The 26184-nt window shown below is 29.8% G+C and overlaps 1 protein-coding gene across 4 annotated transcripts in view; it reads left to right on the plus strand.

The window, feature by feature from the left end:
* The window catches only part of LOC118449964 (coiled-coil domain-containing protein 137), a 30898-nt gene extending 18711 nt beyond the window's left edge, over positions 1–12187 (plus strand). For all 4 annotated transcript variants that reach the window (XM_085658739.1, XM_085658741.1, XM_085658740.1 and 1 more), the window contains one exon: positions 11901–12187. The gene's annotated coding sequence lies outside the window, so the exon portion shown is untranslated. The remainder of the gene's footprint in view (positions 1–11900) is intronic.
* The last annotated feature ends 13997 nt before the right edge of the window (positions 12188–26184 follow it).

Genomic DNA, 26184 nt, shown 5'->3' on the forward strand with positions numbered 1-26184 from the left:
TCCACTCTGTCTCTCTGTCTGTCTCAGCGATTAAATGAATTTGATTGTGCTCTTTATAGAATTTTATCCGTACATTTTCACTCTTCTTTCTCCAACTTTCCGTATGTAATCCAGGTGGAATGAGTTTCTTTCAAAAGATTTAATTTGTAGAAATCGATGATTTTTTCTTTTTTTCTTTTGAAAAAAATTAAAAGGAAAGAAAGAAAAAAATAAAAAACAGAATATTAAAGTTATTCGTTAATTTTCTAACGTATCCATATTTACTCTTATCATTTCGCAATTTTTTTTATCTACGAAAAAATGAAGAAAACAAGAAGGAAAAGAAAAAACAACTACTAATTACAACACGTACGTGTTTGCCTTTGAAACGATTATTGCAACACAATAACGTCGGTTCGGTATATTTTAAGTGAAACAATTAAAATGAAGGAAAAAAAAAAAAAGAAAAAAAAAAGAAAAAAGATAATTGTCAGTCGCGTACTTTTGAAACAACCGTTAAAGTCACTGAAATTTTCCGATCGTTCGTTTCGAAACTGTCAAGTAAAGTTATAATCGCGTTACGTTAGATGGCCCATAGAAAAGTTCGAGGAATACGAGATTCGTTCGACGTCTCGTCATCGACATAGAAAAAAATTTCTTGATCCTTTTTGGTATTGATCGTGATACCGTACGTGAAATTGAAAGTACATAGATCGATTAATATGTAATATGTATACTCGTGTGATTTCCTGTTTAGCATTGGTTGTTTGCAATGAATTAAAAAAAACAAAAGAAAAAGGGAGAGATCAAAATGTGCCTGTCAATGTGATCAAAATGTGTCGTCTGATTTTCTGTTCAACACGTTATTTGTAATGAATGAAAAAGAAAAAAAAAACAAAACAAAACAGAGAAAGAAAAAGAAAAAAAAATGTATTTTTTCATTTAACCGTTCAGTTACGTGAATTGATGAAAAATCAGAAAGCGATTGTCGCGTTGAATTTAATTGGTTACAAACATAAAGAAACAGAAGAGAGGAGGATGAAAGAAGAAAATTCAAAGGTTGCCTTGTCGGAGTTATCGGGGTAAATTGAAATGACACGCTTTTGTTTACGATTAATTAAAGGAGATTCCCATTTGTAAAGCTAACCAAAGGTCGAGTACCAATTTGCACTTCTCCTACATACTCCATCGTCATTGGTCCTGAGTATCACTCGACAAACCTATCGGGTTTTCTTTTGACTATTTTTTCTTTTTTACCTTTTTTTTTTCCATTTATATGTATATACATTTTCATACTTTTCTTTCGAAGCACTTGAAGATACGAATCTTTGTTTTTTTTTCCTCTCCATAATTCGTTAATATTTTACGTATTCATTATTACCAATTGTTTTCATATTGCTGTGTCATTGAAATGAATAATTAACCGACTATCATTGTTCCTGTTTTTCTTTCTTTTTTTTTTTTTTTTAAATATTGTCGGTTATTTTAGAACAGCCATTATCAAATAAATTTACGATGCATAACGATGTTCCATATATGCATATAGAAAACAAGTGCACATTTGTTACGAAATGCATATTTTTTATTCATTTTTCATATAAAAGAAAAGACAAAAAATCAATCCATCAATAAAACATATTTTGGCGTTGCTATAAACATTGAATGTTATTTGTTTTCTATTTTCTTTCTTTTTTTTTTGCACAGGCGGAGGAGTGTGGGTCGCTACAAAAGAAAGAAAAAAAGAAAGAAAAAAAAAATAATAAAGAAAAGGTAAATCAAGTTTAATAAATGCCTATCCGAATACTATTATATTCGACTATAAATACAAACTTATTCGTTATCTCGAAGTTGAAACGCTTCGACGAGGGAGAATTATTGAACGGAAGTTGTAAACGTACGACGATGATTCGTTCTCCATATTTTTATGTTTTTTGCTTCGTTGCTCGTGTTCTCTCTGTGTTACCTTGGTCGTCATAAAATGATGGCTCTTCCGCGGAACGGATGACGTGCGCGTAATTAGACGACTTTCGATAATCGATGAAACGACGTTGGATCGAGATAATTTAAGAGGTCAAGAGCGTCCTGTTTAAAATGACGTTATTAAACCTGTTAATCAGGAGAGATAGATTTCCGATCGGTCAACTTATGAATATGCATGTTAACATATCGTATTTAAATAATTAACGAATTATCCAAAAATAAGAATTGAAAAATACCTAGTACAATAATTAGAGAGAAATACGATTCTATTTATTCTTTTCTAACGAAAGATATTAAATGTTAATCGATTAAATCGTTTTAAACGTTTCATTATTAAATTCATCGATGAAATTAATTAATAATTTCATTTATTATTTAAACATAGCCTGATGTTCTTTTTTATTTATTATACAATGAAAATGAAATTTTATTGATTTAATTTAATCTAGACGAAGTCTATAAAAACGTTATTTATCCATCGATGAATTTTACTCACTCGCTCGTGAGATGATTTTATTTTTATTTATAACAAGTTTCTTATGCAAATTAAACATTAACGTAATAAACGTAATAAATGAAATAAAACAAAATAAAGGAAAAAAAAAAAGAAAGAAAAATTACTCCCTATCTTTTCATTGATATATTATATTATACGGTTTATGGAAGGGTTTAATGAAAATGTCACTTTGCTTTAGTTTGCATTGAACCACTTTTTTTAGTTTGCATTTAAGTTTTACTTATCGTACACCAAGTGGATAGGTAAAGGAATAAATAAATATGATATTTTTGTAGAAATATTTGAGAAGGAGATGCGCGCTCTTATAAAGCGGGGAGCGTGTCTAGGAAAAAGACAATTTTGAAAGGGACAAGATTGTGTTGTCGCCGGCTGGCGAAGACTAGGCGAAGTAAGGCGGGAAATTCGAATCTTACGGTCGATGGAAATTGGTAGGGAAAAAAATAGTGTGTGAGAAAGAGAGAAAGAAAGAGAGAGAAAAAGAGAGAGAGAGAAGGAGAGAAGGGTGCGTCGTAAAGCGTTATGGCAGACGGCACGCAACGCCACACCGTATGTACATCGTGTTATTATCCCCGCCTATGCGATTCTTCGTTCTTATTTCTTTTTTTTTTTTTCCCACTTATTTTTCTTTACTTTTTTCTTTTCCCTTGAGAAAAAGAAGTATGTTCGGCAATAAACTTGGGTGTTTTCTCGCAAAGAAAATTGCACGCACACGTCGACACGCTAAAAGTAATCTCAAGGACGGGACAAAGAAGAAGAAGAAGAAGAAGAAGAAGAAGAAGAAAAAGAAATAAACGGGGGACGTGGTACCTTTCGCAATCGAGTTTAAACGTAGATTAAGAGGAGTACTGCCAATTAATGATGATTAGGTAGTAGTAGTAGTAGTAGTAGTAGTAGTAGTATTAGTAGTGGTAGTAGTTGCGATTAGAAATATCCGTGACTAACTTTCGCCGCTTCTCTTTCATTTCGTTTTGTTTCATTTTAATTTCTTTTTTCCTTTTCCTTTCTTCCTCTTTCTTTTTTCTTTCTTTCTTTTCTTTTTTCTTTTTTTTTTTGTCTTTTCTCTGCAATTATCCTATCGATTTGTTTGATTACGAGATATATCTTGTATTTAATATAATTTGATATTAATTATAAATATTAACACCGGCATAATTTACGAGAGATCTCCCAGTTGACATATTTCTGTATGTATGACACACGTTGATGGTAACAATTAATTATGCGGTAATTAATAGTTCTTTTTTTCTTTTTTCTTTTTCCTTTTTTCTTTTTCAAATTGAAGATAATTACGAAATATAGGAATATTTAAAGCGTGTAAAAGTGGACGTGTAAAAGTAGAAATATCTTCGATAAAACTATAATCATTCTTTTCTTCGTTTGATCTATCATTTAAGAAAACGAATGAAAACAATCCGTTGTTCTTATAGGCAAATATCATCTTTACAGTAAATTATATATTATAGCGTCTATTATAGATATCTATGATTTATGTTGGTTAAGAGTGCTCTTTAAACGTTGTCGTCGTATATTTTCTACGAATATCCTTAATTATCGCATTTCGAAGCGACTAAACACGATTTCAAAACGTTTAAATTCTCTGCGTTCGTCGTTGGGATTGCAACAGAGGAACAAGTTTTTCCTTTGATATTTTATTTCTATCGTGGAGAAACGAAAATGGTACTAATCTAAGATATGATCATTTTTCGTTCGGTCGATCAAATAATAATAATAATAATAATAATAATAATAATAATAATAATAATAATAATAATAATAATAATAAGAAGAAGAAGAAGAAGAAGAAGAAGAAGAAGAAGAAGAAGAAGAAGAAGAAGAAGAAGAAGAAGAAGAAGAAGAAGAAGAAGAAGAAGAAGAAGAAGAAGAAGAAGAAGAAGAAGAAGAAGAAGAAGAAGAAGAAGAAGAAGAAGAAGAAGAAGAAGAAGAAAAAGAAGAAGAAGAATAAGAATAATGATAATAATAATGATAATAATAATAATAATAATAATAATAATAGTAATAATAATAATAATAATAATAATAATAATAATAATAATAATAATAATAATAATAATAATAGAAAAGAAAGCCCAACGAAATTCATTAAAAGAAAACATGTTAATATCTCTGACATTGCTCAACAAAAAATCATATCCAATTTATATTATATTCCCAATGTTTTGAATTTTTAAGTAAATATGAAGAAATATTTTGTGTGTGTGTGTGTGTATATGTGTGAAGTACGTGAAGAATAAAAACGGAACTACCGTTTTTTTTTTTTTTTCTTCTATCATTGACAAATTCACTGTAATATCAAAAAAATTAATAATTTAATATAATTTTAAATATCTTTGGATTAAATCTAGGCTTGATTTTTTTTTTTATTTTTTTATTTTTTTTTTTTTGAAGAGATACAAATGAAACAATCATATCTAGAAAATGTATAGATTAAAAATGGAAGAAAAATTTTTATATATCATTTTTAATTCAACATTTTCTTCGTATAAAAGATTAATTTTTTAATATCCGTTTAAAAGTTAAAAGGAATTTTTGTTTATCCAAAAAAAAGTTAATTTCGATAGACTATTGTTTTAATTATTTTTGCGATATATTAATTGCACGTGTGACATATTCTTATTAATTTATATAATAAGCTAACACGTAATACTATAGTTTTGTCTGTATTCAGGAACATTATAGGATTGGTATTAACTCATAATTGTGGAAAATGACGTGACAAGTCGAACGAATGGTTAGTAACCGTATGAGTCATTCGTGCAATCAACAAACGTTCTCGATTTATCTTATTTTCGTGTGATTCTACTACGTTACAGCTTTGAGCACACACACGTTCGTTCTTCGAACATTTGGATAACATTACCATCGCATTATTTCTTCTCGTTTATTCTCCTTTCTAGATTCGATAAGAACACTGGGATTCTTTCGCAATATTGTTACACATCGATATATATATATATATATATATATATATATATATATATATATATACGCAGTCTATCTAGCTATTATTCAAAGAAAGAGATAATATTCCTTCCTTTTATTTGGTTTTCCTATTTTATTTTTTATTATTATTATTTTTTTCCTTTTTTTTTTTTTCATACCCATTGTACTACGTAATTCTAAAATTTGATTTAACCTGAGTTAATAATAAGTAAAACGATCGAAAGTTATTCGAATGAGAAATAAAATAAATAGAAAGATTTATTGATCGGTTATAAAAATAATAGCTGAATATAACGTAAAATCAATTAGGAAATATTAAAAATAGTGAGAAGAGATATATGTATGTATGTGTTTTAAATGTGATATACTTTGTAAAAATTTGCGATATTTTTCATATTTTTTTTATTTTTTTTTTATTATATAGGATAATGTGAAGTAAGTGGAAGATGGACCTTTTCATATTGGACATGAAATTATAATTTGAATGTCGTGTTTTTTACATGACGAAGTCGTAATTTTGTTTTGCCGCGTATACATCTGATTTTTCTTTTTTAATTTTCCTTTACGTTTCTTTACGTTTTTTTTTTTTTGTAATTCGCGAATGGCAATGAAATCGTAGATTTATTTTTTCACGTATTTATATAAATAAACAAAATACACACACACACACATAATGGTTACGTATTTACATGGAAATTCGACTTATTACATTAGATTTGAGTTATGCCATATTTGTTATTACTATTCGCGATATAATAATTTTCGTTAAAATTTTTCTCCCAACGAATATTGATTATAATTTTTTCCCCATTTTCTATTTTTTTATTTCACTGTTAAAGAATATTGCTCGCAGTTATTTAACTCTTTGTACTCTTACACTCGGTCGTATCCAACGTGACACAGTATTTAATTAGTAGACCAAAGCAATATGGAACATCATTATTTATTCGAAAATTATATCGAAAGTATATAAGAGTCATATTTTCTCGGAAATTATTTCACTTGGCAATTTGAATTCGTCGTTAAATAAGTATTGTTAAAATGAGACATCGGGTATCGACTATCTAATGGTTAAAAGAGAGAACTTTTTATTAATTAGATACAACGTTACGTGACGAGATGAGTGTAATAAGAGTCAAAGGTTAATTGGGTACGGTAATTGAGCGATATCATACGTTCGTTATAAGTTCACGTAGATTAAAATTCTTTGTTTAGAAGAAAAAAAAAAAAGAAAAAGAAAAAAAAGAAAAATTAAAAAATTAAAAAAAAAAAAAAAAGTTAGTGTTACATCCGAAGGATAGCTGATTTATCGTGAAGGTTTGTCGTACGTGTGGCCTTTCGAAGAAAAATACTCCTACGATAAGGGGGTCTACGCTTACGTAAAAGCATGGAATCTCGAAGATCGAGGAATCGCAAGCGAAAGCTCTTTCTTCTCGACTTGAGAATCCTTCGTTCGCTCGCTCGCGGCGTCGTCGGTTTGTTTTTCCTTCTCTTTCTCCTCTTTCTTTCTTTTAAGAGGAGCTACCGACGTTGACATCGGGTAAACTTTCTTGGCTAGATAGACCATTTCTAAAAGAGAGATCGCGAAAGCGGTGGAAGGAGGAATGCGATAAAGAGAAAAAGAAAAAGAAAGAGAGAGAGAGAGAGAGAGAGTAAGAGAAAGGAGAAGAGGATGGATAGCTTCCGAACAAACACACGCGCGACTCTTCGAATCAAAGCGCGAAATCGACAGTTCGAAGCGTTCGTTATTAGCACCAACGAATTTGAATGTCGTCGATATTCCGCGAGAGGACTGCTTCTGTTTTAGAGTTAATGAAAGTCAAATTATCACGAATAACGACGACTCTCGTCGTTCCTACGTTATCACGATAACGACAGATCGATAGAACTTTTTCGAGAGAATATTTTGCGCCTTTTCATAGATACTTTTTATATCATTTCCTTATTAAATTAAAATATTGTAGATATATCGTATCTATATACCAGCAATATATATATATATATATATATATATATATATATATATATATATATATCCATCCCAATGAAAAATGTCCATTAAGATTAATTTAAAATCTAGTAATTTTTTCTTTTTTGTTTTTTAATTGAGGGGGGGGAACTCTTAGAGTAGAGTCTTTATCATAAATTCATTAATTTTGGATTAAGAGGAGATATAAAAGGACTGACAACTCTTCCAAAAATTTTCAATGGCTAACAGCCGTCAATTGGGAATGTCATTTGAAAGATCTTTTGATTTTGTCTTTGCAATAATACTTTTTCCTTTGTCGAATAAATAATTTTCCGAGAGGAATATCTTTCGAAGTTTCAGGGTGAAAACAATCTTTATTTTATTAAATATTCAAAATGTGTATCGTAAACCTTCTACAAGTAATAAAGTCTTTGTTCAGTGTTATGTCGAACATTTTACGGTATATCCGGTGTTATTAAATGTTCAAAACGTGTATCGCCGACCTCCAACCAGTAATAAAGTCTTTGCTCAGTGTTACGTTGAACATATTGCAGTATATTCGGTGTATTTCGGCGAATTTGTGGGCAGGTAACAAAATGGTTGATCTCATTATTTTCACTCGCATTATTTGATCAAATGGTCGTAATTTAATTTTATTTAATATTATATTTCTCCATTTATCGTAGAAAGCATTGAAATTGATATGAATATATATATATCGAAGGAAGAAATGTTATTCCTACGTTATACAGCTTCAATACGACAGTTTTAAAACCAGCATTTTCTTGATTATTCACACTCTTGGATACTTTTTTTTTTCCACAAGATATATTTATAATCCATAATACATATGTATATATATATATATTTTTTTTTCCACAAGATATATTTATAATCCATAATACATATGTATATATATATATATATATATACCATCCAACCGGTCGAAGAATGTCGTGAGATTACACCGGATGTACTGCAAAAAGGTGTAATATTGAGCAAAGATTAAATTATTACTTGAAGTTAACGACGATATGCGTTTTGAATATTAAATAAAATAAAAGTTGTTTTTAACCTGAAACTTTGAAATGAATTTTTCTTTTTTCTTTTCTTTTTTCAGAAAGTTATTCAGTCGAGATTAATTAAGCAAAAAAGAAAAAAGAAAGTAGCACCATTAAAAGATCTTTCAAACGATATGCCACTTGACACGTGTTTGTCATTTAAGATAATCGATGGGGTTGCCACTCAACTTACGAGGTTTGACTCAAAGTGAGTGAATTTATTACGATAAGGATCTGTTTCCTCTTGAAAAGAAAATTTATCTGCCTTGGGGTTTCTCGAGAAAAAAAAAGAAAAAAAGAAAAAAAAAAAAGAAGAAGAAATCGCTAGATCTCGTAAGAATAATCCTGGTCGACACTTTTCGTTAGATGCATGTGTTTTAAATTGAGTCATTTGATCGATCGATCGATCGATCGATCGAGAAGTCGAGAAGTCGTACAATTATTAAAGAAGATATCGATCAAACAGATCTCTCAATTTTTATAAAATGAAATTAATGTAGATAAAGTGACTTTTCTAAAGAAATTTATAAGTGGTAAAACTCGTAAATCGTTGTGATTGCTTTTCGTGTGTCATAGAGACGATCGGTTTATTAACTTGAAAAGTTAATTTGATAAACTCGTAAGAACATTTCGTATTGGTAGAAGCTAAAGACGACGTAGACGTCAACTTCTAGGATATTCAATTTTGACATTGAGTAAAACACAAAGAAAGGAGAAAAGATTAGCTGTCTTTATCCGACAGGTTGTAATTAGCTCGTAATGTTATATAGGTCCTCAATTCGTTGGTCAGGTTCAAACTTTCTTGTAATATTTCAAAGCAGATGTACAAAGATTTCTTACTTATTGACCTTTTGAGAATAATTTTTTCAAAAGAATAATGATAACACGAACATTATCGATTACGAAAGAAAAAAGACGAGAAGTGCTTTTTTTTTCAATAATTCAGTCGTTTTTTTTATAATAAAGATAATTATATTCATTGAAACGATGATTAATAATAATCATATATATATTTCAAAGTATGATCGATTAATAGAAATGACAGAATCAACGATACTTATGAATAATCTTTATAAATAATGTCATATAAATCATTCAAGTCACTTAAGTTATCTAAAATCTAAATATCTACTTATCTCAAAAAGTATTTTCTTATGAAAATATTTAACATAAATAATCGTCATAACATAGATCCGACAAACCAGATGATAATTTTGAATGATATGTGTTAATTAATGGACATTGTATAATGTTTACGTCTCTTCGCGATTCTTTTATCTCTCTCTCTCTCTCTCTCTCTCTCTCTCTCTCTCTCTCTCTCTCTCTCTCTCTCTCTCCCTCTCTTTCTCCTTCTCCATTTTGAATTGGAGTTTTAATTTTTAATTAGTTGAGACTCTTATATATATATATATATATATATATATATATATATATATATATATCGTTGATATGTTATGTGTCTGTGTGTGTGTATATCTGTACGTGTACATATATACAAACACGCATCTATATGTATCCTATTAAATTAAAACTAAACAACATTCAATGATTCTCGAACTTATTTATATTAACATAGACTGTTTGATTATTAATACTACATATAGTAATAGCACTATCGGATATCATTGTAGATTTACAATCATACTATTCGTCGATGGTTTCAAATCGAAAGATTTGTAAAATTGAACAATAATTAAATCAACCGATAATTCTTGTTTACGTAATGCAGTCGAAAGATATCGACTAGTGAATTTCCATTTTAATTACGCGAATCCACATATACGTGCGTGTAATTAACAGAAATTTTAGTAGAAATCGGAGATGTTTCTCCAGTAGCGAGGTCAAAGGAGGGGAGGGGGAGTTAGTAACACGTGCCGAGATTCTATAAAACGTTAAACTAACGATTTAATTACACATCGCAATTATTCTCTCGAATTATCGAACGCATGTGCTTTCGTTGCTGGAGGGCCAATCTAAACTGAAACTTTTTGCTCGACAAAAAGTGACACCTTTTTTCTTTCTTTCTTTTTTCTTTTTTTTTTTGTTTTTTCTCTTTTTCTTTGCTATTTTGTTTTATTTTCTTTTTTTTTCTCTTTGCTTCGCGATTTCGCCATAGAATTCTAATTGAAATAGAAGTATTCGTGTATATATGTTTGTATTATGAATGTACATAATATATAAGTATCTATATGCGTATATCTAAAGTACATCGTCTGAGAGTACATTTACACTTTCCAACTCGAGCTCGAAAGTATTTTCTACCATTCACGAAGCGTTAACCTTTCAAGAAATGCCTCGAAACAGATTAATCGGGGATAATCGTTCACTGTATTCATTATTTCTCTGTTTAAATTTATATAAACTCGGTCTAAGATAGATCGATTTTAATGATATTAACGCGATCACAATAAGATAAATAAATCTATGAGATTTATTGTATATTCTTTCGTTATAAAAATTTCTTGGAAAAAATTGTAAAAATTTTCCTTCTGTATTTTCCTTCTCTTTTTTTCTGTTCTTTCTTTCTTTCTTTCTTTCTCTTTTTTTTTTTTTTTTATCGATGCTACATTGAAAAATTATTTTTCTTTTTTTCTTTTTATTTTATTTTTTCACATACATCTCACAGGGCACATAAATGAAGAAAGAAAAAAAAATTTAATCATAGTAATCGAATATTAATTTCTATGAATGAGTATACTTAAATATGTACATCGAATTGTTAAGTGTTAGTTGCCGCGTGTTACACGGCAAATCTCAACTCTCTTATGAATTATACTTCGATTATAATCGTACTGTCGATTTATCGTTAATAAGCTTAAAGCTAGTACATTGCATAGCGCATATAAATACGTAGTTGGTTCGTCGAATAAATCGACTGAAAGCTTTTCCCTTTCATCGTTTTCCTCCGATTTTCCAAGCTCCAAATTCCAATTCGATGACAATATTCGTGAACACATATAATATTATGTACTTTTAAAACAATACCGGGAGTAATTGTCATATCTATTTTTCGTTTTAAATAAAATATCTTTTTTTTTCGTTTTAAATAAAGTCACGTTTGTATTAATTAAAAAAGAAACAAAAAGCAAAATATTTTTTATTTTCTATCTGAAACATTAATTTGTTGAGCTATTTTAGAAATAATAAAATCTCTTATTTCTAATTAATTTTCATTGGAACAATGTTTATAATTACGTTAACATTGTTAATCAATATTATAGGAATTAATTAGAAATTATAGGAAGTAATTTATTACAATATTTATTTTTTTACATTGTTTATATATATATAAATTAGAAAATACATAAATTCTTTGAATTTTAATTCTCAAGAGATAAATCAAAGATAGACCTATCCATTGTTTTAGAATTATTATTAGAATGTACGTTGTGATTTAATTAATCAATATTTTGCGTTATTTGAAATTTTTCAGATTCAAAGCTGAGAGACGGGACAAGCTCAGATCCGCTACCGGTGATAAGGAGACCGACAAAAAATTTGCACGCGTGCACACACAGAGGTGATGTCGAAGATGATACTCTATTAACAAACAAGCGTGGATATTAACCGATTGTCGAAGCGAAGCGTATTAACGTTTTATTAACGCCATGTAAACACTTCTTCGCTACTCTTACGGCCTACGCAGAAAAGGAAATACTATGACGATGGAGGAGGAACAACGGCGGCCATCTTTGCGTGACAAACGAAAAATTATTAACGGTAAGTATGATTGTCTAACAAGAACGAACAACGTTGTTATTTTATTGCACGTTTTTGTTCAATAAAAACAACAGATCTTCTATCGCATCATGTAGGAGTACTGGATAAGAAGCAGGCAGGTACTTACTTACATCGTTTGAAGAATCGATTTGTCCACTTTTTTCGTCTCAATTTCTTGCCGGTCACGTTAATTTTTCAAAGAAAAGATCTTAAAAGAAACGTCGATCAAAATTCTCATACGATCGATGAGATGGAATAAAGATTAGATAAAAAAAAAAAAAGAAAAGAAAAGAAAAGAAGAAATAAAAAAGAAATGCGAAGAAAGAATACAGTCGGTTCCTTTTTTTTTTCTTTTTCTTGTTCTCCTTTTTTTACCCTAGAAAAGTTCTTGAATATTCATGAGGTGCAGCTCGTGTAAACCTTCGCGAGCTCGCAGAGCCGGTGCATTTGGAAACATAAAAAATTCCTATCCCCATCAGCGTTGCTCAAAATTCCGTTGAAGTGCTCCCAGTTTTCTCCAACATACGTGAATCATCTACAATAACGATTCCTTGATACACATTGTACAGGATGTGTGTCCTCGTAATTTGTCGTATTAATTGATAATTTATTTACTGTTTATATCTACACTGTATATTTCGATATATTTCGAATAAAAGCATCGGTAACAAGGTATCGGCGAGAGAATCGAGTGCGGTTTCGAAAATCGTGAATCGTATTCATTGTGTGCTTCGAAAATGGCGCAGATTCGATGTTTTCGCATAAAAGCGTAAGTATCGACGTAGACGTAGCGTGAAATTGGAAAGCAAACGAATGCGTGATAATCGATGCGACAAATGAAAACTGTGCTTGTTCGACCTACTGAATATAAGTGGTAGTGAGAGTGGAATATACATTTTGTGTACGAACAAATCATGTGCATGAGTGTGTGCCTATGATTCAGAATCGTCTAGTATTCCTTTTATATATTTCCTGCGTTTATTTTAGCCTTATTTTTTTTCTCTCTCTTTTTTTGTTACTCTGTTTTTATTTGTTATTTGATATTTCCGTTTCTCTTTTACCCAATATCGGTGGTGTATATATCTATACATATATACATACATACGTACATACGTACATGTGTATGTGTATATTTATCATTAAACTTAAATTTTCATAATGAACGAATTTTGTTTAAAGAATTTCTATGGATTTTGAGCTCTTATAAATTTTTTCTTTTTCTTTTTGTTTTGTTTTATTTATTTATTTATTTATTTATTTATTTATTTATTTATTTATTTATTTATTTATTTATTTATTTATTCTTTTTTTTTTTAAACGATCGAAGTGACCTTACCTTACCTTATTCAAACGAATTTCCTTATCCAAGGTGAAGAGTCATCATCTACTTAGTATTCACCTTCATGGACATCTATAATTTGTATTCTATTTGCACTTTTCTATTTTATACTTTTCCACGACAGTCGCGGAACATAACGACCGAGTAATCTATCCGTTTATTTATAGATGACCATCCGATAGTACTGTACTAACAGTCGATTTTGAAACGTCGTTCGCCACAAAAGGTGGTTAACCTAAACCCTTTTTTCATTATCGAATAAAACGTTATTTGTAGTATACCAAGAGATGATAATCCGCCCTTGTATTTCAGTTTTTGCAATTTGTGTCGGAAAATAACGTAACTTTTTTCTTATAATCGAAAACATACATACACACACACACACACACACACACACACATATATATATATATATCCATATAACATGGTATATAATAATATATATGTCTACATATTTTTTTAGAAGGTCAATTATTTTTTTTTTATTATGATAAAAAATAACTAAAGTTGGTATGACGCAAAGATTTTATATATTTTGAAAATAAAACGAAAATATAACACTAAACTAAAGAATTATTTTAACGGTATAGAAATTAGTTGATAAACTTAACGTAGTAGAAATATTTTTCAAACGCACATAACAATCTTATCTACAAATTGAACACACATATTGGTTTTAAAAAGTTAAAAGAAAAAAAAAAAAAAAAAAAAAAAAAGAATATTTCTCCAAGTTCTGTTAAAACATATTTTAACAGAAATTATTTGAAATCATTATTTAAAATTTCAAATATCAAATTTCGAAAATATTTTGTGATTGACTTCTATATACCGATGGATCATTTGATATTAATTTACTCAGGTGGTTCGAAAGAAAAAGAATGTCATGTGTTCGTTGATAGCAATACTTTTCTTAGGACAATTGAAAACAGAAAGAGAAATTAAAAGAGAGAGAGAGAGAGAGAGAGAGAGAGAGAAAAAAAGAGACAGAGAGAAAGAAAGAGAGAGAGAGAGAAAAAGAAAAAAACTTGACCTTGAGAAAAAAGAGTCAGTCTTTTCTTCGTTCGAGTTCAATCGTCATTCGAATCGTAATTACGTATCGTGAAGCATACGTAATGTATGTATAGCAACATATCCGCTGCACGAAGCTGCTTTAAGAAGAGAACGTATAGACGATTGGCACGAGGCTATGCTCCTCTTGCATAATCCTCATGCGCATGTCCGTGCATAAGAACACGTTACTTTGTACCTTGCACGCGGAACGCATCGGCAACCTTTAACTTTCTTGCTGGAAGGCAAAAAAAAAAAGAAAAAAGAAAAGGAAGAGAAGAGGAGAAGATGGAAAAGAAGAAGCTCGAACAAAGGCAAACCTTTTCTTCGTCGTATGAGAATCGATTCGAGTCAGTACGATTACTCTTATCCCTCATTCTCCTTTTCTTCCTCTTCGATCGTGAAGAAAAGAAGAGTTCTCTCGTTGACCCCTTAAACCGAGGTTAAAGGAAAAGAAATTTTCGATTCTTCTTGGTTTACTTTGAAAAGAGATACCTCAGACCCTGGCTATTCTCTTTCGATTTACTCCATTTCGAAAATTTCTTTGTACGGCAAAATGAAGAAAGTTAATACATTTATTGCCAAACGTCGAACATTATTTGATCCTTTATATTTATTCATATAAACATGATCAACGTGACTTATATAATATCTGATTTTACGTATGAGTTTATAGAAATCTCAAATTATTAGGTGATTTTATATTGACATTGATCGATATGAATTTAACGAATTTGTTATATATTTTATAATGGGAAAAGGAAAGCATTTTAATGTACTTGTCAATGTGTTAAATGTTTAATTATTCATTATTCATTAAATATATGCGCATATAAGACTGCGATAATCAATGATGATGAAAGGATATCAGATATAGGCAGATATAAAAATATATAAAATATATATAATGAATTCTATTACGATTTTAGGATTTATTTTTGTATTTTCTCTTTCATTTTATTTTTATTTTCCTCTCTCTTTCTCTCTCTCTCTCTCTCTCTCTCTCTTTTTTTTTCTTTTTTTTTTTTAGTTTCTCTTTTAATTATAAGATATTAGCTTGTACAACTAGCTTTAGAAGTAAACACGTTAACATAGAATACTATTCCCGCGGGATTTATCGTCGACGTTGAAATATTCATCGAGAGAGGACAAAGAGAAAGAGGAGACAGAGAGAACTATTCTCGGTCTATTTATCGGTTCGTCGCACGACGACACGCCTCGACGTGCCTAACGACTTTTCTATCTTTCCATCCTCCTCAACTCGCCTCGACTCGCTGTCATTTCGGAGATACCCTCTCCGTAGCGCGAGTTTGCGGAAAGCGAGAAAACGAGAACGAATAAGTCGGCCGTGAGAATCTTGTCGACGTTGAAGAGCAAATAGAATCGGATTTCCCGTCTCTTCCATTCTTACCATTTTCCCCGCCCTTCAAAGTTCCTTATTTCTTTCTAGCGATTCAACTTGTTGAACGTCGATCAATCGGTCCATTTTAAAATTAATTATAAATATAATTTTTCGAATGTTTATTTTCGATCGATTTGTAATATAATTTGTATTATTATTTTTATTTTTATTCTTGTTATTTGTTATTATTATTATTATTATTATTAATATTATTATTATTATTATTATTTGCAAGGCACTTGAAAAAGTTTATATACATATTAAATATGTAATAAATTTTATTCGATTAACAGTAAAGAAAAAAAGAACAAAAAAAAGTAAACATATATATATATATATATATTCATTTTAATTAATAATATCTGGCATCATTTTTCTACAATCTTTTGCCACTTTAAAGGATTATTGTCTGATCTTATTATTCCTTAAGGAAAAAAAAAAAAAAAAAAAAAAAAAAAAAAAAAAAAAAAAAAAAAAAACATCTTTTGAAACAATGAAATTATCTACTCATTTTCGAACTTCTCGGTATTATCAAATCATATTGTATCGGACAAGCGAATTGTCTTATCAGATCAGATCGATCAAAATAAATGAACATCAGAACGATGGACAATGTCCGACAAGTAATAAAGTGATTACTGGAAAATATTTCCTCTAATAAGGTTTCTAACATGTCCAATTAGATGTAATGAACGTTAATGTTTTCGATTTTAACTCTAATTATGATTTTCTTTTTTTTCTTTTTTCTTTTTCTTTTTCTTTTTTTTTTTTTTTTTTTTCTTTTTGTTTCCGTTCTTTTAATAGCAACAGCAATACGAGGTTTAGTATTATCTGACTGATGTAGTTTGATCGATCAGTTGATACAGAATCCATTTACTTATCTTCTAAATTTTCTCCCCATTGATTTCAACCGCCGAGAGAAACGGTTGATGCATTAACTCCAAGTTTAACTCAGCAAGCTCTTCCAATGATTGAGGAGGGGGATCTTTATCAAGAATTTCTTCTTGCAATTCATCGTTCTCAAATTCTTTCGGTCTTCTAGAACGCACTTTGTCATTAACGTCCATTTCACCATTTCTATAAATCTTTTAAATCTCTCCTCGCACACGTCGGCGATTACGATCGTTCTCTTCGTAGATTTTCACGGATGATTCGTTTTGTATTGCGCGGTGATCTTTTTCTTTTTTCTTTTTTCTTTTCTTTTTCTGATTAAAGATAAAAAGAAAAAGCATATAAGTGGCATAGATATACACTTCATCGAGGTTTCACTTTTACCTATAATCGAAATGAGATTGCGTTGTTACTTAAGATGCCTTAAATAAATTTTTAATTCGTGATTATGCGTCTTCTTAAATTTATAAAGGGAAAAAAAAAAAAAAAAAAAAAAGAAAAAAGGAAGCTCCCAGTAACTTCCACTTATTTACAATCCGACGAACTTTTACAAGCACATGATATTTCTCTTTTGATCGGGAAAAATGGTGTAAATCAATATTCTTAATTTTACGGAAAAATGTTTTTAATAATTATAAAGTGGAATGTAAGATCGAGGATTACATCCTAAATAAGAAAAGTTGATAACATATTGTCTCGTTTTATTGGATGTAAAAAAAAAAAAGAAATGTAAAAAATTTTACTGATTTTATTTTTTGAAAATGACGACTTATTTTAATCAAAATTTTTAATTATACTTATATTTATTTGATTATACAATTGAACGTTCGTGGGATTACGTTATTATACGTTATTTATAATAATATAAATCATAGGGTAGCACTTTAAATAATATAAGTGTACTTATACTTAGAATTAAAATTAGAGACAAAATAAAATAATTCAACTTATATACCGATTTTTTTCTGCCATTATACTGTATTTTTGACATATACTGGACCCGTCGATTAAAAATTTCTTTCTGATTTTTCTACTTTTTTTGTTCTTTTTTTCTTCCTTTTATATATATATATATATATATATATATATATATATATAATATATATATATATATATATATATATATAATATATATATATATATATATATATATATATATATAAAATCGACGATGAAATTATGATCTTTCAAAATTTATTATCTCTCAGTTCTCGTCACATATGAAATAAATACTTTCTATATACATGTAACAAAAGTAAATTATTATTCGTAACAAATGAAAATTTCTTTCGATCTGATAGTAATAGATAGATATATAATGCATATGCGAAAGTATATCTATAGTTTATTATGATGTCATCGTATCGTCATTTCTAAATGTAAAAGGAACTTTCATATATAATTAATCGTTCTTCTGTAATAGGAGATTTTTTTTTTCTCTTATAACCTATAAAATACTTTTCCCTTCACTCTTTATCTTTTTTGCCCCCTTCAAAACTGTAAAAGAAAAGGAAAGAAATTCTATCGAACGTCGTTGTTGAAAAGTTGATCTCGACGGTGACAGAAGGTATCTCTTTCCCTTCGTCCCTCTCTCTCTCTCTCTCTCTCTCTCTTTCTCTTTCTCTCTCTTTCTATCCTCTCTCCTCAGGAATTTAACTCGGATGCTGTTTTTTCGCAGAGTTCCTTAGTATTTCAATGAATCTCACGCTCTCGAAGCTTTCGTGACTCCCACAGGATACTTTTTCTCTTTTCTTCTTACGCGAAGCTCTTAAGGGATTAGTATGTACTTTGTGTTCTTTGCTTTTTATCTTTCTCTCTTTCTCTCTCTCTCTCTCTCTCTCTCTTTCTCTCTTTTTTTCTCTCTCTTTCTCCCTCTCTCCTCCCTTTATTTTCCATGAACCAGGTGGATCAAATCAAAGATGCATCTCGCTATCCTTTCAACTTTCGTCATTTCGTAGATTTACTAAAGAACATCCGGTCTTTTCTGTTTTTTTTCTTCCCTTTTTTTATATTATTTTCTTTTTTCTGTTTTTTTCTTTTCTTTTTTTTTTTCTTTTCTTTTTTTTTTTTCTAAAGCGCACAAACGAGTTGAAAAGGGATGAAAGTTTTTTCTTATCTTATCAAATTAACGACGACATTTGAAAATATTATAAAGAACGACGATAGCAACGGGGGCTTAATAAGGATTTTAAAGATCAAGAGTCGATCCGACTCCGAAAAATGCATTTACACCTGTTGAATGATTTTACGATGCCTTCTTTTATTTTCTCTCTTTCCCTCTCTCTCTCTCTCTCTCTCTCTCTTTCTCTCTCTCTCTTTCGTATTCGCGATGTCTCGTTTATTTATTTCTTTTTTTTCTTTCTTTCTTTGTTTCTTTTTCTTTCTTTATTGCTTTCTTGTTCTCGCGTGACCGATCGACGACGAGAATTGACCTTCAAGATAATCGACAATTTAAACGAAGAATTTTCACTTTTCAAATGGAAAGCTTTAGAACGAATCGAATCGATTTGCCCTGCTAAATTTGCTAATACTTTTGTTTTTTCTTCCTTTTCTTTTTTTTGTTTTGTTTTTATTTTTTTTCTTTCGTTTTTTTTCCTTTTCTATTTCTTTTTCTGTCTACTCGTTTTTTTTCCCTTTTTTCTCTCTCTCTCTCTCTCTCTCTTTTATCAAGAAGCACGTCGTAATCGAGGATAGAGGGAGGAAAAAGAGAGAGAAAGAAAAAAGGATTCGTTCGTGCGGAAGTGTCACGCGTGAGCATTAAGAATTCCGTGAGCGAAGAGAAAGCGGCCGTAAATCTTGGGATAGATGGAGCAAGTACCTTACGTTTGAACTTTAGACATTATTTGCATAAATATAATGGCAATACGCGTCTATGAATAAAGGGGAATCTATATTCTCTATATTCTATCATGGATTGCTGAAGCTTGAAACGTATAGTATGTTTAGTCCATACGACAGATATCAATCGTGGTGTTAATATCTCTTTTCAATGAAGAAACGTTTCTTCTCATCCCGTGGTCATCCTTTCACCGAAAAGGTAGAAAAAGATAGACAGATTGATAAAAAGATTGATAGATCAAATTTATTATGCCGTAAGTTAATGACCCGTGCAGGTTATTCATACCGGTACGAGGAACTCAAACGTAAACCAGTTTATAGGGTATAAAAAAAAGGCATAAAATATAAAAATTTCAACGAATACGTTGTTGTTGTTGTTGTTGTTGTTGTTATTATTATTATTATTATTATTATTATTATTATTATTATTATTATTATTATTATTATTATTATTATTATTATTCTTATATACGATATTTTTATCGATAGACATTTAAATCGAACAATAGTATAATTAGTGATCGCAAAAAGTGATTGTAACTAATCTGATTTTTTTTTTCCTTTTTTTCGTTTTAACGACATGGAATAACATTGCAGATAAATGAATTTATATTCTTTAACGAACAAGAAAAAGAAAAAAAGATAAATAAGTTGCAAGGTAAAAGTAAAAGTAAAGTTTAACGTTTAAAAATGGAAGAATTAAAAAAGATTTATACGTTTCTTGTTCATTTCTCAATGAATGGATTAATAAATCATTCGAAAGAAATTTCTTTTAAAACTTAATATAGATGGGTGTGGATTGATTTACGAAGGAAAAAAAAAAAAAAAAAAAAAAAAAAGAAAAAAAAAGAAAAGAAAAGAAAAAGAAAGAAGAAGGAGCAAAAAGATGAAAAAGGAAAAGAAAAATTAAACTCCCATCTCTCGAAACTCGTTTCGATTACGCTCGATCGTTGTTATCTCATGTCTTGCTAAAACCAGTCTTCGATTTTTTTTTTTTTTCGACTGCAAAAGATATTTTCACTTTTCTAAACGGTCATTGCACGTAGTTATAAATACATACAGACTTATAAGATACACACGAGAAAGAGGAATGAGAAGAAGAAAAAGAAGAAGAAGAAGAAGAAGAAGAAATAGTAGTAGTAGTAGTAGAAGAAGTAGTATTAGTAAGTAATAGTAGTAGTAATAGTAGTAGTAGTAGAAGACGAAGAAGGAAGAGAAAAAATACGAAGAACCAGCTTCGTTGCCGCTGCAGGCTAGTTTCGCTTTCCTTCGGAAACCTGTCTATAGAATCTTTTTAAAAGACGAACGAACGTTCGTGGTTTGGCTTCGAGTCGAGTCGAGTCGAGTCGAGTCGAGTCAAGTCGAATCGTATCGACATCGAAGAAAACTATCTGGAAAGGCGGCACGGCTTCGTATGTAATTAAGAAATTCTATACTTTAAGTTATATAATACACCGATGGAATATTGACATTTGATTAAAATAATGTAAATATTTTTTTATAAAATTTTAAATACAATAGTAGTACTACCAGTAGTAATAATAGTAGTAGCAGTAATGGTAGAAGTAGTAGTTTGTAATTATGTATTTTTTTTCCTTTGTTTTTTCTTTTTTTTTTTTTTTTTTTCAAATACACGCTTCGATCATTTACGATCAGTCGTTTGTAGTAAATCTTTTTTCTTTTCTTTTCTTTCTTTTTTTTTTTATGTCTTAACGCCTGAAATAATGTAGATACATACTTACGATAGTAAAGCCATTAATTTGTTTATTTAAAAAAATTAATTACCAACTTTATATTGAAATTTATGATCGTCCATTCGTCTGCGAACGACATCCTTTCTCCGTCGAGTAATGATAGACTGCATTGTTGTTGTATCATCGGATCCGAAGCTTCACAGATAACATAGAGTTAAGCACCGTAGGCATCATTTTCTAGATTATAGATAATCATCGACGACAGGAATGAATATTTTCTGTTAAATATATTACGTAAACTCGATGGAAATTTTCGTAATAAGAAAAAAAGAAGAAAAGAAAAGAAAAGAAAAGAAAAGAAAAAAAAACAAAAAAAGAAACAAACGACATTTCATTTATGCGAATAAAAATCGTTAATTTCTATTACATTGAAACGTTAAATATTTATTGATAAGTAATTTCTTGTTGATAATAATTTTGACATCGTGCCAAAATATGTACGATTGGTCTCTCTCTCTTTCTTTTTCTCTTTTTTTCTCTATCTTTTTCTCTCTCTCTCTCTCTCTCTCTCTCTCTCTCTATCTCTCTTAGACATTATATATCTACTATATAGGTAGTGGTGATAGGCGATAAAATTCAATTGCAGGAAACAGGTAGCACGATACTCGAGACCTCGAGACATTCGAGCATCTAATTAAGCGAAGTAAAGCAAGAGAGAAGGCGCAAAGTAAGAAAAGAAGTGAGAAAGGAGGTGAGAGGCAAGTCCGTCTATGTATATGTTACTTTGATATATACTATCTGAATATATACGTTCGGGAACGCTTCGAGATAGAGGATTAGGAGAGAATTATTATTATAGCAGGAAACGGTTTCAGTACGATGAAATTCGAAATGTCTGGAATAATAAAAGATGGAAACGTATCGTTACGAAATAATTGGAAATATTGGGATGGGGGATAGCGGAGGAGGAGGTATTGGAGGGAAAAAAATAATATATTTGATGAGAATCGTATAGGGAATATATGATAACTTTAAAAACTTTATAAATAAAAATATTAAATATGACCGATCCTTATTTGCACGAAGAAAAAGTAGAAGCGAAATACGAAATGGTCGTCTGGTTCGTTCCAATGAATATTCTTTTCTTTTTCTTTCTTTCTTTTCTTTTTATTTTATTTTTTATTATTTTTTTTTTTTCATTTTTTCTTCTTCTTCTTTTTTTTTTTTTTTTTTTTTATACCACGATCATTGCGAAATGTTCAAAGATTTTTTTGTCTATATATGTGAAAATATAAATCGATAAAAAGTATACTCTGCATATGTAAAAAATACGAATTTCGATGAAATTTATTTTTCAAATATTTTGTAAAAATCGCCTATACGATTTTTCCTCGTTATTTATATTCGCTTTATCATCATCGATTCTTTTTTCCTCGTAAAATTAAAATAAACAAAAGAAACGAAACAAAAAAGAGAACGTGAGGGGTTAAAGTGAAATTATTGATAAATTGTCATTTTAGTTTTCATATAAAATTATTTTCCATCCAAATCACTTTGACGTGTATACATGTACAATTAAATAAGTAATAATTTTTATCCAACGTACATTGTATATTTATATACATTTATTCGTACGATATAATCAAATGTCGCTTCTATTGAACTTGAATGAAATTTTATTTAAAAGAAAGATAAAACAAAATCAAGGATCTACGTTTAATTTAATAATCGCACGAAAATAATCCCTCATTGTTATATTAGAACTTAAGATAAATTTAAAAAGTACTTATGTCATCGTATTTAAATATTTCATCATTTCACTCGAGACAATTGGAACGTCGAAACGCATACGTTGGTAATCTCTCCGTATTTTTAAAATCGAAATTATAATTTTTTTAAAAAATATTCACTGCTGGGACGATGATAATTTATGTAGAATAATTTGTTTTCTTTTCTCTCTCTTTTTTTTTTTTTTTTTTTTTTTTTTTTTTTTTGAATACTCAACCCCGGTTCCCTATTTTTTAAAACAATAGATCTTCTTTGATAACGATATTTAAATAAACTAACATTTAAGTTTAAGCTTCTAGAAAATAACTTTAGTACAAAGAATATATTCATGTATGTACGTATCTATGTAATTTTATTTTTGATTCACGATGTTGGATAAATATATATTTTATCGTGAGATCATAATTTTCAAGATCGACATTTTAAGATCGTCTAGTTTATATGTCCTGTTTATTTTTGTTAACAGTTTTAATTTAAATAGGATTGAATATTATATTTTATTATTATTATATCTGATATTACATAAGCTCATTAAAAATAGATTAATGTAAATCATAAAAGAGTGGCGTTTTGCATTCCTGTATCGGTGGACTTCAATCGTCACATTATATAACGTGCATCTGCTTTATCTCCGCACTTTAACAAGTATTTTCTTATCAACGTGACGAGGATCATAAATCACGGGTGTGTAAGTATATAGTAGTCGTAAACAGAGCAAGGCTTGCGCTATCTTTACTTTGCGACCATCTTTCCTGTTCACTCACTCACTCATTCCCTCTCTTTCTCTCTCTCTCTCTCTCTCTCTCTCTCTCTCTCTCTCTCTCTCTCTCTGTCTTTCTCTTTCTTCATTTTATCGCATCCTACAATTATTATTGTTTATCATCAACGAAATCGATATACAAATTTGTAATGACCGACGTTTAACGTATTCTTCACAATTATCTACATCATTTTTTTTTTTCTATCATAACATTTGTCAATTCTTTTATTTATATAACTAATGTAATTTTAATATTTATCGCGAGAAAGTTCGCGCGCGAAACATGATTTTTTTACATACCGAAATATTCCGCAATAAATGTTTAACCGTTTTATTGGCTGGGGGATTCTGAAAAAAGTTTTGTAAAAAAAAAAGGAAAAAAAAAGAGAGAGAGAGAGAGAGAAAAACAGCGACAAAGCTGGCGCGATAGGGCTTGTTTCAATGCACGTCGATAGAATCGAGCGAACAACGTCAATTGCGCAATGCGCGGCCCGCAATTCTCTGGTACTTTTCGATATGGAAAAAATTTGTGTAAACAGCGCGAACACGTTTGCATCGCACTGAAATGAAAAACGTTTAAGGAATATTTTAATTAATCGTAAAAACGTATAATATTACGAAGTGTCGTAAAGATAAAGACTTTTTTATTTTAATACAAAAGAGTTTCGTTCGAAATTGTTTTTGGACGGGGGAGGGGGATGGAGGGGAGGGGAGGGGTGTGTTATATGATATGTTCCACGAATTTGTTTCTTTCTCTTTTCGTTTCTGTTTTTGTCCGTCTTAGTACGGTCAGATAATAATCAAAGCAATGAAAATGAAGTGGAACAAGTGAGAGAATTCGCACATTCGTACTCTCAAAGCGACTCTTCGGTAAATGTTGAGAGCAGAAAAGCGGTATCTTCCAAAACACCGGAGTGAAAATTGCTACGAAGGTGCAATTTAGAGGCTGCGAAGTCTCGTTAATGTTATTCAACCGCACCGAAGCAAATGTTGCCCCGCCTGTTGCCGGCGCACGCGCGTATACTTACACTTTCGTTACTTTCACATACTAATGCGCGCGCGTTCGACCGCATTTGCGAAAGGTAAAATGAAATTTTCAAGGAGCACGAGGGGATGTTTTAAAATATCAACAAAACCGTGTTAATGTTATTTTATTTTTTGGAAAATATATTTTTTCGTATTTTCTTTTTCTTTCTTTTCTTTTTTTTTTTTTTTTTGTTTTGTTTTGTTTTGTATACGCGCGTGTGCGTATGTTTTTGTTTAATACTCATTTTACAAGGAGAATATATTATGCGAATAGGGAAAAGAATTTTTCTTTTTATTTTTTTTTTTTTTATTTTTTTTTTATTTTTGTTTTTTTTTTAATATTTGCCTTATATTTATTTTAAAGATAAAAACCGATTAGTTTTGTAATTACTTTATTTTTAATGCCCGTACTTAATGAGAATTTCGCGATTAATAATTTTTCTCGTAATATTAATTTACAGAAAATTTTTTTCAATGTTATAACTTTTATTAATTATACAACTTGGATATGTAAAAAGGAACTCGTTAACGAGTAGTAAATTAATCGGACTATAAGCAATTTCGTACTTCTTCGAATATTTCGTCGAAACATTTATTTATTTTAGTTATCACTTTTTTCCGAAATTTTGTTTTCGTTCGAATAAACGGTATAGTTTATTTTCTGCTTTCCTTTTTGTTCTTTTTCTATTTCTTCTTTTCTTTCTTTTTTTCTTTCTTTTTTTTTTTTCTTTCTTTTATTCTACATTCATTTTCACGCATAGATCGCGTTGACTGCCGGATATGACGTACGGGATTAGAATCGTCGGACAGTTTTAATTTCATTCTAGGCATCGAGTTGCATACGGATTCTACTTATATAACGTCGTCGTCATCATAGTTGAGATTTTCCTCTTCAAAAAAAGTTTTTAACTCGTTTTCTATTTTATATTAATATTCATTCACAATAACCAAAGTTACGTTAATTGCAAGTAACTCGGTTTCACAAGGGAAACTGTTTACCAATCGCAAACCATTGATTCCCCTGCGTAATCAGAAGATCTATCGAACTTATAATTAACTATTCCGTAAGCAGTCCAGAGATTTTCGAAAATTTATAATTTAATACATACGGGTAATTAAACATCGATTATTCTCTCGTCAATACACGAATAATATTTCGGATCGTGAATTCAAGATGTCTCTCTAACGAACCCAGATCGAATATGATCTATG

This window comes from Vespa mandarinia, chromosome 8 (assembly GCF_050613455.1).
Source record: "Vespa mandarinia isolate Hongniang chromosome 8, ASM5061345v1, whole genome shotgun sequence".
Classification (NCBI taxonomy): domain Eukaryota; kingdom Metazoa; phylum Arthropoda; class Insecta; order Hymenoptera; family Vespidae; genus Vespa; species Vespa mandarinia.